Source organism: Balaenoptera borealis (assembly GCF_965194805.1).
Source record: "Balaenoptera borealis genome assembly, chromosome: 1".
In the NCBI taxonomy this organism is placed as follows: domain Eukaryota; kingdom Metazoa; phylum Chordata; class Mammalia; order Artiodactyla; family Balaenopteridae; genus Balaenoptera; species Balaenoptera borealis.
The window spans coordinates 104,926,107-104,939,264 of NC_138860.1; positions in this window are offsets into that span (position 1 = coordinate 104,926,107).

The window sequence follows — 13,158 nt, forward strand, 5'->3', positions numbered from 1 at the left end:
CCAGGGAGGAATCGGTGCCCGTGCAGAACTCTAAGAAAATATGACACGTTCTGTATCCCTTGAATGCAGGGATCTCAAAACCCTTTAAAACATAACATTTTTTCACAATAAAATATAGTTAATGTTTGTATTTTTAAGGTACTTAATAATTTGAAAATCTTTATTTTTCAAATTTTCATTCAAAATAACATGATCCTATTTTGGAAAATTAGAAAATAAAGCACTAAGTATTACCAAGTATTTTTTATATTAGAGGTTATTTTCAATATTGTACACAGTTACACATGAACCTTGTAATAACTCTTTGAGGTAAATTGCTTAAGAGACTTGTTACTTTAGGCCAATGCCTCAAATATTTTTAACTGCAACCTACAATAAGAAAAACAAATAATGGTATAAACGAGTACATACATACTGAAACAAAACTTTCCTGTAACATTACTTTTTTTCCTATTTCAATACACTCTGATTTAGTGTATATTATGCTACTTCATTTTTAAAATAAACCTATTAATGTTATGTTTCAGTTTGAGAAATAACATAGTATGCTATTACTGGCTTCTATTTTTTGATAAACCTATCTTCTTGCTGCTTACACACACACACACACTCACACGCACTGCACAGAGAATGTGTATCTCAAAAAATACACTAGGAATAGAACACTGTCTCTCAGAAGATGGCTTTTTTCACAGTCCTAACGACCATCAGGATAACATGTGAGCACATAGATTTCCTGTCCTTCAGGTCCAAGGGATCAATTGATCAAATACTGGCAGGCTTTGTGTAAGAGTCTATCCTAAAGCAAATGACACTGGTAGAGCTTGTTTCCTCTGTCTGAATGAGGTAGTATTGACTGTGGGACATACATTATTTGTCAAAGGAGTGTTAAGTGATACTTGAGGTTTAGAAGGGGAGGTATTTATATGATGACAAGAAAACAAACTATAACTTTTCTCTAGAAATGTTACTTTCTGAATCTAAAAATCATATTGGATTAAGAATATAGGATTTCTTACTAAAAGTTCACCTTAATATGCATTCTTTTCTATCTCTGTGATATAAGAATAAATGTTACTTCATTAAGTTATCACAAGACTTTAGGGAAGGGCCTGGGATAACTTATCAAATTATCTCCTTCACCTAAATCCATCATACTTTATTCTTGGCAAGATCGGTAACCAAGACTGTTATGGACTGAATGCGTCTCCCTAAAATTCATATATTGAAATCCTAATCCCCAATGTGATAGAATTAGGAGGTAGGGCCTTTGGGAGGTAATTAGGTCATGAGGATGGAGTCCTCATGAATACAATTAGTGACCTTAAAAAGAGACCTCCTAGAGCTCTCTTGCTCCTTTTGCCATGTGAGGACACAGCGAGAAGATAAGACAACTATAAACCAGGAAGCAGGCCCTCATCAGATACCAAGTCTGCCAGTGCCTTGATCTTGGGCTTCTTATCCTCCAGACGTGAGAGAAATAAATGTTTTTTGTTTAACCTGCTCAGTCCATGGTATTTTTTATAGCATCACGAACTGACTAAGACCCTTTAAGACAATATATTCAGTCTCCAGATTCAGCTCAGAGGATTTATTTCCACTGCATAAAGAGAGTTCCCATCTCAGAGAAACTCAACTGGTAACAAGGATCAAATAACCTAAGGATTCATCATGATTACCTAGCTACTCTTCAGAGCACCATTATGAAGGAAGCTAAGAACTCCACATCTGCAAGGGCTAGATGTTGCTGGAATACAGGAAACAGTTCATTACGTTCATTACTTTGGACTTGATTCTGTTATCTGCTCAACACTGAGGGTATAAAATAGTAAGGATAGGATAAAACCCAAGAAACAGAATGTACGCCAAAAGTGGACGTACAGAAGTTGCTGAGTCCACTGTTTTTGCTTCAGAATGGAGAGTTAATATGAAATTGAAAGGAAATGAGGAACTAAAATACTGCCCATCAAATGAGTAACAATAGACAAACTCACCAGGTCTCTTGGGGGCAGAAAATTTCATAGTTATGGCATTTATTAATGTTTTATTTTCATCAAAACTCTAAGCTTGTCATTGCCTAGCACATTACTTAAATTATTTATGTAATTCATTTCAAAGAAACATAATCTGTCTTCTCTGGATTCAGTCACTCTTCTCTTTCAAATGTTCATTCAAAACTCACCCACAAGGTAAAGGTCATCCCATCAGTCATCTCAAATTCCCATAGTATTGATACTTATTTTCTGCACAGCTTCTTTTTGCACCTGATCACACAGACAAATTTAACTTGCCTCACCCTCTGCACCCATACAGATAAATATGGCTATTAGAAAAACCTACAACCACACAGGCAGACACTCTGAATTAAGAACCACAGTTCAAGATGAGCCTTTAATGTTGTCCAGAAATCCTACTAAACTTCCCTAAACCATTTACTTTCCCACTCCCCAAGATGATAATCCACAACTCCTTCTCATGCCTAAAACACCTTCTCTTGTATCCTCATTCCCAGTAGGAAGCTGGTGACCTTGCTTTCTACCACACTGAAAAAATGAGACCAATCAGAAGAAAATTTCCATAGACTCCACCATCTGCTAACATGTGTACTCACATACTCAGCCCTTCTTCTGTTACCACTGATAAATTACTAACGCAACTATCTAAATCCAAACCTTTCATTTTTGCACTAGATTTCCTTGTCTCTCTCCTGTACCATCAGAGTTTTACCTTCTACTGAATCATTCCCATCAGTATACCAAAAAACCAGTCTTCTTGACCCTACTACCGCTGCCACCTATATGTCCATATCTTGATCCCCTTTGCAAAAATACTTATTGAAATAGTTGTCTATATTAATTGCCTACAGTTTCTCTCACCCTAATTCTCTTTTAAACCCATCACATCAGACTTTTGCTCCATCAGTTCACTTAAGCTTCTCTGGTTAATGTCACAAATGACCTCCATGTTGCTGAATCCAATGGTCAATTCTCATTCTTCATCTTAGTTCATGCAGGTAATCGATTTCCCCTCCTTGATATGTTTTCTTCTCAGTTTCCAAAGACTACATTTCTCTTGAGTTTCTTTCTATTGCACTGATCACTCCCACTCCTTCTCTTGAGTTTCTTCCTGTTACACTGATCACTCCCACTCCTTTTCATCCTCCTTTGTGGTCCCTCTTTGTCCCTCAAACTCTTCATATTGAAGTGCTTCAGGATTCAGTCCTTAATCCTCTCCCAAAGGAGGATTTACAGTAAAGTTAATGAAGTTTAATCTTAGCTTCAGCAACCCTCTTTTGCATGAGCCCATTTTACAATGCCAGGAAGGCCCTAGGAACATTTTCACATATTTTAACTGCATTTGGTTAAGACTATTTTTTTCCATTTACACTTCCTTTGTATCACATTTTCACGCATGTCAAGTGCTGCTGAAGTAGTGGCAGTCATTTTAGGGATGTGGCCAAAAGCAAGTAGGGTTTAGTAAGGTATTTTAAGTGGTTTAGAGTCATTTTCATTTATAGTTAAGCCAATGCTATCTACCTCATAGAGGAGTGGGCTTCTAAGAGTACTCCACAATCACCCATGTGCCAGAGGTCACGTTGCAATATGAATGTGTTCCAAGGCACCTGAGACTATGTAGGTGTTGGAAGGGAAAAAAGGTTTAAAACATGTGGATCCAGAAACCAGTCGATGGAAAATTCTTCCAATCTTCAGACATGTAAAATTAATACCTAAACAAAATGGAAGTTCTCTCCTGAGGAATGCACTCAGTAATTCAGCATGTCAATTATAAATATACCATTTTTATGGGAATGATATGCAATCAAATATATTAGAATTCTTGTGTATAGGGTATAGCCTATATCAGTATTATACAGTATGTCTGTGAGTAAAGCCATGTGTCTTAGACAATCAGAAACAAACTTTGATTCCAATTCCAGCAGTCAAAAACAAATTTTGATATACCATTTCTATTTTCAATGGAAACATATCTAAATTGTGGCTATAAGAAATTGTTTTAAGGATGGGCAGCCAAAAAATGTAGGGAAAAGGGCTTGAGTGGTTTATCAATTGGTAAATTAATAAAAAATACTGTTACTTTCATGGACTTTGTAATATTTTTATATTTCTCACCTTTTTTAAATGTGTAATTTATTTTTTAACCTAAATAATTGTTTACTTTTGTACCTAATCTTGAACTCATAATTTTGTATTCTATTTATTCAAAGGGTCACCCATATGTGAGTCAAACCCTGGAAACCTGGATCCATTCTTGCTACTTCTCTTTCTTATCTACATTCATTCCCTTGGGGATCTCACCCAGTATCATGGTTTTAAATCTCACGTCAATACTAAAGACTCACAGACTTCTATCTCCTGCCCAAACCCCTCTCTTAAGCTCCAGACCCTAATGGATGTTGACTCCTTTAGGACTCCTTTCTCTGATAGTCCACAGTCAATCCTGTTAGCTCTACCTTCATAGTTTATCCAGAATCTGAACTATATCCAGATCACTTTTCACCACCTTCACTGTTTCTGCTTGGGTCCAGGCCATCATCATTTCTTGTCTGGATAACCATAGTTTCATGAGATTCTTTGCTTCTCCCCAACCCTCCCACACCCACATCATAAGTCAGTCCATGTTTCTCCTCTGCTCAAAATCCTGTTCTGGCTCCCCATTACAATCAGAATGAAATGAAAAGCCCCTACCACAAAGCACTATGTCATTTGTTCTTCTCCCTCCTATGTCTCTGACATTATCTCTTTCTACTCTCCCCATCACTGCCTTTGCTCCAGGCACACAAACTTTCTCTTCCTCAAATACCCAATCCTAATCCTGAGGGCCTTTGACCTGACCATTACCTTGGCGTGAAATGCTCTTCCCCTCTCCTTGACTAAACTTCTCACTTCTTCAAATGTCACCTTCTCAATAAGACCTAATCTTGACTTCTCTGTGTAAATTATAATGCATTCCTCTTCCATTCCTAATACTCCTAACCCTGCTTTGTATATTATTTTTTCCATAGCATGTAAGACCACCTTCTCACATGTTACATAATTCACTTATTTCCTATTATGTTATTGTTTATCATCTGTATCTGCAACACACACACGGACACACCTGACTGTAATTTTGCTCTTCTCAAAAGACATTTAAACAAAATGATATAAAAAGGTAAAACTAAAGACAGAAGAAGCGATACTAATCAAATATCAATAAAAAGTTGATTGAAAATATAATATCAAAATATGGAATTTAAAGGAATATAAGAAAAAAAAGGGGCAAAATGACCATTATCATTGCTTTAAATTAAAAATAACCAAATATTTATTCATTAAATCAACAAATATTTGTTGATAACCTACAATGTGTCAGGCACTGTCCTAGGCTGGGAACACACCAGTGAAGAAAACAGAAACAGAATAGAAGATAGAAGAAAAATACCGCTCACCCAACTAAAAATATAAAATAAAATACTTCTAACTAAATATAACAAAGTATTTACAATCTTAAGATTAAACCATAAAATGGCAAAATATTCAAAAATTATAGTCGTTGTAATTATAATTATTCTTTATAATTATAAAATAATAAAATTTTATTAAAGACATAGAAGGCATGAATAAATTGAGAGATACACCATGTTAATTAATTAATTCAACATGCAACAAGTTCCTTCCAAAGTAATCTGTAAATTCAAAGAAATTTCATTAGGGAACTCCCTGGTGGTCCAGTGATTAGGACACGGTGCTTTCACTGCCATGGCGAGGGTTCAATCTTTAGGCAGGGAATTAAGATCCCGCAAGCTGTGAAGCGGGGCCAAAAAAATTTTTTTTCATTAAAATTCCAGAGGTTTCTTTTGGGGGGAGGTGGGGTGAGGAGGGAGCATGAGTGTTGAATTCAAATGACAATTCTAAAGTTCATATGGAATATTAAAGTTACATTAAAAATTAAGAAAATTTTAATAAAGAATAACTTGGGGTAAAGAACTTTCCCTCAGGAATTAATAACATACTTCAAAGCTAAATTAATTTAAAACAGTATGAAATTAACACAGGAAGAAAAATAATCTCAAAGGAACTGAATAAAGAGCACAGAAACAGACCCATTATATATGGAATCTCAGAATGATAGAATGGCACTGCAAATCAGTGGGGAAAAAGAGACAAATTGTGTAGGACAATTGGATCTCCATATTGAAAATAATAAAATAAGATTTCTATTTACACCATAAACAAAACATTTCCATATGGATTAAAGACCTAAATTTTAAATAAAATTGAATTTAAAATACAAAACTGTTAGGAGAAAATGACGGAAATTATCTCTACTTTCTCAGAATAGGAAACCTGCCTTAAATGAGACACAGAGCATGTACTCTAAAGAAAGAGATAAATACACTTGATATTACCAAAATTTAAAACTACGGTATAGATGGAGAAGAGTGAAGATATCAACAAGAGGCAAGTCAATTCACCTTACAGAATCTCAGAGTCCCAGGAAATGGGAAGCACCTAGTGTCCCTGAAGGCAGTTTTTGATTTAAGACTGAGAATAAGAGACTTGATTGAAAGTCTTTATAAAAAGCCACAGTCCCCATGTTCTCCTTTCATTACGAAGTGTCAAGTAACAAATCCAGTCTCACCCCACCCTCTCTCAAGCAGAAGACACTACAGAGTATATACAGTATAGAGTATACCACCTATGGAGAGAGTGTAGATGGTATACTCTATGGAGAGAGTATCCAGAGAGAATCTGGTACAAAGGACACCAAAGTTGAAGGAAGAAATGAATCACTGTACTGAAGACCAAGGGATAAACACAAAACTCTGCAAATCAAATAACGAGATGTTCATCCCTCAGAATGATATCAGCCAGGCTTACACCCATCCATTTCCATATTCCTGGTGAGTGATTAAAAAACTTCCTGGGGAGACTGAACAGACCAAGGGGGTGGAGGTGGAGTGAGCTCTGTAGACCTACTGTTAAGGATCCTGCAATAAAATAGCAAGGTCCTCACCCTATAACCTACAATGAAATCTAGCCTGTCACACTGTGTACACAGAGCTGCAATCAGGTTTGTTGTGCCTCATTCTTTTTCTTTTTTTAAATTGAGCTTTGCTTTATTGAGCTTCACAGATAATTGCATTTTTACAAATTGAAGTTGTTTTGACTCATTCTTAAGTGTGAATGGATGACCAAGGCTCACCAAGAAATTGAGGAAAACCTCTTGCATGAAAGAAAAGAGACCAATATAAACACATATTCTAAAGGAAGTTTAAATAAATAGACATAATATATGCAGCAGCAGAAAAATTTTTTTTAAAAATGTTTATCTATAATTGATAACAGCAAAGAAAAATTAAACTGTTGAACAAGGAAACAATTACAGAATACTAACTGGTACAATAATATTCTGGAAAAAACTATTTGGAAAAACAAAACCAGAAAGATTGCCAAGGAATATGGTCAATAATACTGTAATAACTTTGTATGAGGACAGATGGTTACTAGACTTATTGTGGTGATTATTTTGTAATGTATTTAAATGTTGAATCACTATGTTATACACCTGAAACTAACATAATATTGTACATCAACTATACTTCAATTGAAATAAATATGTATTGATAACATACATATATACATATATATAATAAATATAAAAATATTTTAGCCCAAATAAAAAATTTAATCACAAACTTGGAAGATGAAAATTTCACTGAATGCAGAAAAAAGAGAATATGAGATGGAAAATAGATAGAAAAAGAAAAGGAAAGGAAAGGAAAGAAAAAAGAAAAGAAAGAAAAAGGATCAGGCCAGGAGGTCACCAATCCAAATAATTAGTGCTGTAGAGAATTAGAAAAAGAATAGAGGGGGAGAAAGTATCAAATAAATAATGTAAGAAAATTCAACAGAGCTAAGGAACATGTGTTTCCAAACCATGAAGGAGTCCACACAATAAATAAAAGGGAAACAAAAGAATAATTTTAGACACATGATCATGAAATTTCAGAACCATAGAAATAAAGAGAAAAATTCTAAAAGTTTTCGGAAAGAAAAAAAGTGTTGTAATATACCAAGAAACAGGAATCAAAATTTATCCACACTTCTTAACTGTAACACTGGAAGCTAGATGACATTAGAGAATTTGGAATTATAGGGGCAACTGTTTACAACCCATAATTCTATGGGCAGACAGATGTGGGCATAGAATAAAGTGTATTCAGATTCACACTCTTTCTCTGAAAGCTCTTAAAGAATGTGTACCATCAAAATAAGGGAATCAAGCAAAAAAGAAGAAATAGGACTCAGGAATCAAAAGATCCCACACTAGAGAGGGACAAAGGTAATTTATGGTATAAGTCTTAAGCTGAAAAATGAATAGCAAATCTCAAGAGTCACCTCTTCATCCCCAACAGCTAGGTATTACAAATTCTATTCAATCATCTACGGACCACTTATAAAAATTGACCACAGGGGCTTCCCTGGTGGCGCAGTGGTTGAGAATCTGTCTGCCAATGCAGGGGACATGGGTTCGAGCCCTGGTCTGGGAATATCCCACATGCCGCGGAGCAACTAGGCCCTTGATCCACAATTACTAAGCCTGCGCGTCTGGAGCCTGTGCTCCGCAACAAGAGAGGCCGCGATAGTGAGAGGTCCGCGCACCGCGATGAAGAGTGGCCCTCACTTGCCGCAACTAGAGAAAGCCCTCGCCCAGAAACGAAGACCCAACACAGCCATAAATAAATAAATATACCTTTAAAAAAAAAAAATTGACCACGCACTAGGTCATGAAACAAATAAAGAACGGGACTATGTAGATCACATTTTTATGATAGTTAAGTTAAAAATCAAAATCAAAAGGAATTTTTAAAGTTGTGTACAGATTTTAAACATACTGCTAAATAACTCACAGGTTAAAAAAATAGTACTAAAATCAACATTACAATGAGAATCATAACAAACAGGACAGTGAAGTTGGACAAAGAATAAGAAAACTAAGAATATTTTGAAGGTCTAAAATAATAAAGATGCATCAGAAATAAAGGTTAAAAGATACAATGGAAATAATAACATGATTCCACTTAAAATAAATAAGACAAGAATGGTCACTCTCACCACTTCCACTCAACATTTTAGTGGAGGTTCTAGCCAGTGCAACAAGTAAGAAACAGGAAAAACACAGAAGGAAAAGATAGAATAAGCAAAACTGTTATTATATTTGCTTATAATATAAATGTGTGCAGAGAAAAAGAAAATAACCTACAGATAAGGTTTTAGAATTAGTAGAGTTTAGTAAATTTACTGGATATAGAAATACAACTGACTTTTTTATAGTGGTCTAATATTAAGTAAAATAGAACATAATTTTTTAAAAAAATTGTACTTATACTAGCATTTACAATAGCAAATGAGAATGAGATGCCAAAAAATAAATCTAATGAAAGGTATTCTAGTTTTTCAACAGAAAAATATTAGTAAGATCTAAATAAAAGGATAGATATACCATTATGAAAAAGGCAATGTCAATTCTCCTTAAACTGATATACAGATTCAATACAATTCCAATCTAATGTATCCTGACTTTTTTTCCAAGAAACTCAACAAATTCACTTTTTAAACTTCAAAAAAGTTTTTTGAGATAGTTATAGATTCCTGTACAATTGTAAGAAACAATACAGAGATTCCACTCTCTTTACCCAATTTCCCCAAATGGTAGCACTGTATAAAACTCTAGTGCTTTATCAGAAGCAGGATATGAACACTGGCAAAGTAAAGATATAGAGCAATTCCATCACAAGTATCTTCATGTTACTCTTTTATTGCCACACGCACCCCACCCCCCTATTCTTACCACTTGGCCATCACTAATCTCTTCTCTATTTCTATAACTTTCTCATTTGAGGATGTTATATAAAGGGCATCATAGAGCATATAACCTTTAGGGGTTGGTTATACTTTTTTCACTCAGCTTAACTCCCTCAAGATCCATCCAAGTTATTGAATGTATCAATAGATTTCTTTTTTATTGCGGAGAATTCCATGTACTCCATGGTATGCATGTACTACAGCTCATATAACCATTCACCTGCTGAAGGATATCTAATTATTTCCAGTTTGGGGGTATTATGAATAAAGCTTCTGTGAGCAATCCTGTCAGATTTTTGTATGAATAGAGGTTTGCATATATCTGGGATAAATACCCAATGGTACAGTTGCTTGTTTATATGGTATTTACATGATTAATTTTTAAGAAACTGCCAAACTGTCATCCAGAGTGGCTGTGTTCCCACCAACAATGTATGAGTGATCCAGTTTCTTTGCATTTTTTGCCAGCATTTGGTGTTGTCACTGATTTTTATTTTAGCCATTCTAATAGATATGGAGTGATATCTCATTGTAATTTGATTTGTGTTTCTCTAATGACTAATGATGTTGAAATCTTTTCACATGCCTACTAATGATCTGTATCTTTTCATCATTGAAAAGTCTGTTCGTGTCTTTTGCCCATTTTTCTAATTGGATTTTTTTTTTGTACTTTACTGTTGAGTTTAAATAATTCTTCATATATTCTAACTACAAATCATATTTCAAATATATGGTGTACAAACATTTTTTCTTGGTCAGTAACTTGTCTTTTCATCCTCTTAACGCATCTTTTGCAGAGAAAAATTTTAACATTTTGATAAAGTCCAGTATTATATTGAATAACAGTGATGTCAATAAATTTATTTTAATATTTAGGTAAAAAGCAAAAAGGCTATGAATAGCTAGGGCACTCCTAAAACACAAAAACAAGTTGTGAAGATATGTTACATCAAATTTCCAAATTGGTTGAACATATTTGTTTCTTGCAACACCACAACTCCACTTCTAGGTATATACTCTAAAAAATCATTTGCACCTATGTTCCTGGAGACATATACAAGAAACTTCATAGCATAATTGCTCCTCAGAGTAAAATATTGGAAGCAACATCATCTGCAGAAGCATTGTTAATGTAGTAAATTGTGTATATTTGCAAAGTGGAATACTATACATTACTGACAAAGGACGATGGAGAGCTACATGAAACAATGTGGATGAATTTGAAACATAAAAGACAACATACAGGAAGATATAACTTTTGTAAAACCAATTAAAGCAAAACTAAACAGGGCTTCCCTGGTGGCGCAGTGGTTGAGAATCTGCCTGCCAATGCAGGGGACACGGGTTCGAGCCCTGGTCTGGGAAGATCCCACATGCCGCAGAGCAACTAGGCCCGTGAGCCACAACTACTGAGCTTGCGCGTCTGGAGCCTGTGCTCCGCAACAAGAGAGGCCGCGACAGTGAGAGGCCCGTGCAGCGCGATGAAGAGTGGCCCCCACTCACCGCGACTAGAGAAAGCCCTCGCACAGAAACGAAGACCCAACACAGCCAAAAATAAATAAATAAATAAATAAATAAAAACAAAAAAAACTAAACAACATGTTGTTTCAATATGCATGTATATGTGGTAAAACAAGGAAAACAACAAACAAGGGAATAATAAACACAACATTCTGAGTATTGATTACCTTGATTGAGGGGTAGGCAGAGATAGGATTAAAGAGGTACACAGGTAGCACTAAGAGTATTGGTAATGTTGTCTTGCTTAAGTGGGATGGGGAAGACACAAATGTTGGTTTTATTATTCTTCTTTATAATTTAAATACCTTATTTTGTTTATAACAAATATTTCATAATTTTTAAAAGATAAGGAATATGCGTGCCAAACCCATTATAGTGGCTATTTCTCAGGAGAGCAGGAGGGAAAGAGAATTGGAGGTGATGGTTTAAAGGGACGTTAGTCCTAATGATTCATTTATTTAACATGAAGGGAAGAAAACATAACAAATAAGGAAAATATTCACACATATCAATTGTGACTGTAGGTACAGGGAATATAGCTGTTTGCCATATCATTCTTTGCAATTTTCCTTTTTTGAATTATTTTCAAGATAAACTCTTGTATGCCCATCTCCTTTGTGCCGGGATTATAATGTCATAGATAAAGAGACAGACAGATTTCTAGGCAGATGGATAGGTAATAGAATAAGAATGTGAAGAGTAACAATATAGATATTTGGTTTCATCCTCTGAGATACACTGAGAGCAGCAACATGATGCATCACAGAAGAGCACTTAACTCTTGGCTGAGTGAGATGGTAGAGAGACAAAAACACTTTCTGTTTATACCACATCTTTATATTGTATATCATTTTAACACCACCTAAATCACCACAGAATCTCTTTCTGACAACAAAATTAACAGAAGGTAAGCAGTGAAATACATTTCATTTTAAGGTAAGAAATAGTACTGAGATATTTACTAGCCATCAGTGACACTGTACCAAATATAAGCATTCGATGACTATAAAAAACATCTAAGGGCTACATCTACAATATAAACAGACAAAAGTAACTTGAAGTACAATTGAGATCTGAAAAACCGTTAAAAATACCACTTGAAATCTCAGTCATAGCAGTCAGAACGTGTGCTTTCAAAGGCTAGGGAAAGAAATTTGCACAACGGAAAGATAAAATCTTCAACTAAACAAGAGCCTTATATAAGCGAGGAAGAGAAACGAAATTGGTATGTCAAAGAACTCAGAGAGTGAAATATGGAAACTATCAAAACCAACAGAAGGGAAAATGCATGAGAAGATAAGAAAATCCAATGTGAAAACTGGGGAAAGATTCACTGAAAATGTCAAATGCTTCAAGACAGCCATAGGAAAGTACATGCTGTTTCCCTCGGGAGAAAAAACTGCTCCATATCAGCAGAAAATTGAGGACTTGTAAACACACATGCGGTTTATAGAATGCCATTTAGACATATTGCCATTTTTTTCTATGCTCGAGTATTTGGAGTCTAACTAATTGACTTTGAGAGACCATTCCACCAGCCCTGAAGCACACTGGGTCTCAAGGATTAACACAAGCTAAAACCCTTGAATGGCTGGGTCAGTGTCTGGTTCATCATTTTTATCTCCCCAGCACTTATTATAGTACTTTGTTCATAATAGGTACTCAATAAATTTATGATAAAAATAATACCGATTCTGCTAGAGAAAATAAGTCTTTTCTACCACCTTAATAATCAAATGTGCTCTAAAGTAAATTAAATGTTTTTTGA